Raw genomic sequence first — 4,547 nt, 5'->3', positions numbered from 1 at the left:
GAGGTGTAAAGATGGGTTCAAAACCAAAATCATCTGCTATTGCTGCTGTTTCTTTGATAGTTTCTTCAAATCCTTCAACTGATCATCGGTATCGAGGAATAATATTGTACAAATTGTGGTTTTCTGTTAATTGCCAATTTTATTGTAATTACATCTTCGTTTACAGATGTCTTGCATGTATCACAAGGTTTGATAGTCGCCATGCGTCCTCAGCTAAAATGTTTTAAAAAGTACGACAAAAGTACAATATGCTTAACAACATTTATGGTTATATCTATATTAAAATGAAGGTAAATATACCAAGATATTAAAATACAATTTTACAGTCCTAACCTAATAATGCTTGTGAAGTTTTCCAATATATCCAAACTGTAGTTTTGAAATATTATTGCTGAGAATGCAAAGAGAGTACAAAGATCAAATTCAATAAGTGAAAATACAAAAGTAGTTCACTAAACTGAGTTTCTTCCCTGAAATGATTTGCTTGCGAAACACTAAGCAGCTTTGAATGGATCATGGGAATCAAAAATACAGATGGGTTCAGAGTGTGCTTTCCAGCTTTTGTGTAACATTTTCCTTTGATAGGGCAGAGTTGTCTTCACAATCTGGGTTAAATAAAAAGGAGTGATGTCAGTACACAACAGCTTTCCTTCTTGGGGAACAACGGTTGTGTTCCATATTTCTAACTATTTTGGTTTCAAGATAGCAATTTAGTGTGAAACATAAAAGCCAGCTGGATAAATCTCTTACACGTCATTTATAATGGTCTTTCAACTAATAGCCCGTGCAGGGATCAAACCCCAGCTGTTGGTACGAGTTGCGTAAGGCTCTGCAACATGCAGATGAGAAACTGACCTCCGCTTCTTCATTATATACACAGTGAGCTATATTTGCGAGCCTGCTGCCCCCTGCGGGCTCTGTATTTGGTTGCAGTACAAGACCGGCCGTGGAGAAATGAAGTGAGGAGGGTGTGTTCATTAAAAGGCTCATAGCGTCCCTGGGAGGGCTCAAACCACCACCCTTTTGGTTAACAACCGAGCCACAAAGACTCATGTACAGCTTAACACTTCTTGGTCTCTGTGAAAGTGATACATTTCCAAACATTCATTTGTTTTTAAAGGAAAATCACCAACAGCAGCCGAGATCTATTGGAGTTTTTTTTCATTCTATACTGCGATTTCTGTAGGGTACCCTGTGAAAATACGAGTTTTGACGAGAAGGGATGGACATATATGGTCAGCAGGCATGGGGAATTGGACCTTATGGTGAAGGCTGCGGGCTCAACAGCAGCAGAACCTGATCAGTATCAGTTGACTCCGATATACTTTGAAAACTTAACTTCTGGATTTAGAGACATTTATCTTAGTGTCGGTATACTAAGATGTTTTGGTAACGAGGAAGGAGGGACAAAGCAAATTGGCAGAATGTGTGCTATTTTGTTGACTACAAGTCCTTACATGCCATGTTCAGAGGGTCATTATTAAAAAAAAACGTAACAGTAAAATTTCTTGTACTTCACGATTATGAGTGCCTGTTACATTGTGTCTCACACCTCAGTCTCAGAATTGTGAGACTATTTTGTAATCAAGAGGGAGGGCCATAGCAATTCAGCAGAAATTGCATTCACCTTTTCCCAATGCATTCTCACATGCCATTTTCTCACATGCCATGCTCAGAGGGTCATATTTTTAAAATGGTACAGTAAAATGTCCTGAAGTTCAGGATTTTGACAGTCTGTTATATTGTATCTCACACCTTGATGTCAGAAATATGAGACGATTTTAAAATCAGGAGGGAGGGCCCTAGCAATATATCAAACATTGCATTTACCATTTGACAATGTATTCTCTCATGCCATGTTCAGAGGGTCGTATTTAAAAAATGGTACAGTAAAATGTCCTGAAGTTCAGGTTTTTGATAGTCTTTTCCATTGTCTCTCACACATCTGTGTCAGAATTTTTAGACATTTTTATAACCAGGAGGTAGTTTCACAGCAATAAGCAGAAAGTGTGATCACCCTCTGCTCATCCTCGGTTAACCATATATTCTCATATACTATGTTCTAAATGTCCCATTTAAAACTGCTATATTAAAATTTCTTGCAAAATGCAAGAGTTTGAGACTTTTTATGATCAGAAGACAAGGTCGTGGAAAATATGCAGAAAGTGCCAGTGAATTTACGTTTTGCCTTTGTCTTATTTACTCGTGGTATAACATGCCAGTTTGTTTTATTGTGAGTTGTGTTTCTGAAATGTGTTTCATACAAAAATGCAATTTGGACAGTCTCTACTTACATATTCCCCTTTACTGAGGATATGTACAGTAATACATCCGGATAAGTATTTTTAAAAATGACTGTAGAGAGCCATCTACAGGCGAATGACGACATAACATCACAGCAGCAGCATTTAAGATGGAACGAAAAACGCGAAGCAGCAGCTGGCGAATAAGAAGCCAACTTCAGCCTCGTTAATACAATAGCATTAGGTGAGGTGGAAAAATAGTTCTTGCTCTGAATCTTAACATTTTTATAGGAGGTGTTCTAGGACTTCTTGCCTCAGAAAAAAAAAACTGCTAGTACATCACTTATTTCTACTCCATCAATAGCAGCAGTGTTATCAGTACTGAGCCCTAATGTAGGTCCTGTCATCATATAAAAAGTCGAAAGTATCGACTGCATTCAACTGATAAAATGTATCTACTATGAGAGTTATATCTTTATCCAAAATACATTGGAAACACATTTTCACGTTTTTTTTTTTTTGGATCCTGAAGACTGAGACTCAAAACATTTTTTTCCTTTTTTCCAGGAGGAAGGATTATACAGATGCAAACATTGTCCCAAAATCAATGTACTCTCCATTGATTTTCTTATCCTCAAATTCTTCATCTGAACTTTGATATTGAAATATGATATCGTACATATTGTGTTTTTCTTTTTAAAGCAAATTTTATGGTTTAAATTAAATACATTTTATTTATTATGAATGTGCCTGAAATGTTTCAGTACTTTTGAGGGTTCTGCCATTTTAAATGTTATGCTGTTCCTGTCTGATTTATCAAATGTGTCATTTAAATCTCCCGTCATTTCTATATCAGTCTGAAGGCCTTGCAGTAAAGATTGCAATACATCCAAAAATGCCAAGTTTCCCACTGGTGATACATACAAGGAAATGAATGTACATTGTCCCCCCAAATCAACAAATTTAAAATCAAATACCTCCCTCATCTGCAGGTGGAGAGAATAATGTCAGAATAAATACAGGTTTAAAAGTCAGGAGCATTCATAGTCCTGTTTAAAAATGACACTAAAATGCTCACAATATATTAAAAAGCTCTGTAAAATGCAAAAATAAAAAAAAAATAAAACAAGGTATAAAGAAATAATACACAGTTATAAAGCTCAGGAATTAGCAATGGGAAGTTACAATGGGTTGATTGTGTTTCATGTGATTTAAAAAATAAAATGTTTGCAAAAAATCCTCTTACAATATGCTAAAAATGGCAAGAATACTTAAAACACGTGTGTACAATTTTTTAAAATATATATAAAACAAGTTAAAAATAAATACTAAATAATACTTTAATGGGTTTAAAATTCAGGAATGTAATTGATCAAATGCTTACGATGAGTGATGCTGGTGTTTCGTGTGATTTAGCGAATTCAAAAAAATATTCACTTTAAAAACGGCAAGAGCTCGTATGAAAAAAAAAAGTTCGTAAGTATCTTTAACAGCTGCGCCAGAACTATTCAGATACATCAGAAAGTACCTGAACTTGACTGGTTTATATTCAGTTATGTGCATTGGGAACGAAAGGGAGACTTAGATGGATTTTATTAGGGTTTTAGGAATCAGAAAATTTATTTTTACACATTTATGCCTACGAGCAGAAATAACTTCCTGCTTTCAGCACTTTTTTTTGTTTTTGCTTGTAACCTCGAACAGAGAAACCCAGTACTGACTTACAGAAACACCCCGGAGTTTCTGTTTCTGGGATTTAAGAGGGATGTATGCAGCGGTATTACGAGTCTGGAAGGAGGATACGCGCATTCCACACGGGGAGCTTAGAGCAATGAGCCGCACCTGCTGCGCGCTGAGTCCTGTCCTATATAACCGCTGAGCACGGACCTAACTAGTCTCCAGCCAGTGTTGGAGATTTACAGGGTTAAAAGCACAGAAGTTGAGAGTAGAGTTTTTGTACGAGTATAAGATTAAGGGATTAGGGTTTGGTGCACAGAAGAGGTTTAGGTTTGGTTTGGTTTGCTTTTGATACATTTTTAACGGCCATGGCGGCCTGTAGGGTCGGCATGCGCCGTTACTTTTGCGCGCGTTTGGTGTACAAAAGTGGTGAGGGCTCGGCTCACTCGGGTGATATTTCACGGTTGGACTTTTCAAGGAAGGTGTTACAGAAAGAGTTAAAGGTTAAGGCATTACATGTCAATTGCTTAATTACTTTGCCGAAGGGAATTGGTTTTGACATTAGTTTCAAATCGGCAAAGATATTGGAAGAATTTTGGAGAAAAATGGAAGAGGAAAAAAGATGTG

The sequence above is a fragment of the Atractosteus spatula genome, chromosome 10, assembly GCF_055471065.1.
Source record: "Atractosteus spatula isolate fAtrSpa1 chromosome 10, fAtrSpa1.hap1, whole genome shotgun sequence".
NCBI classification, from domain to species: domain Eukaryota; kingdom Metazoa; phylum Chordata; class Actinopteri; order Semionotiformes; family Lepisosteidae; genus Atractosteus; species Atractosteus spatula.
The sequence above is the reverse complement of the archived record's forward strand: the minus strand, read 5'-3'. Positions refer to the sequence as shown.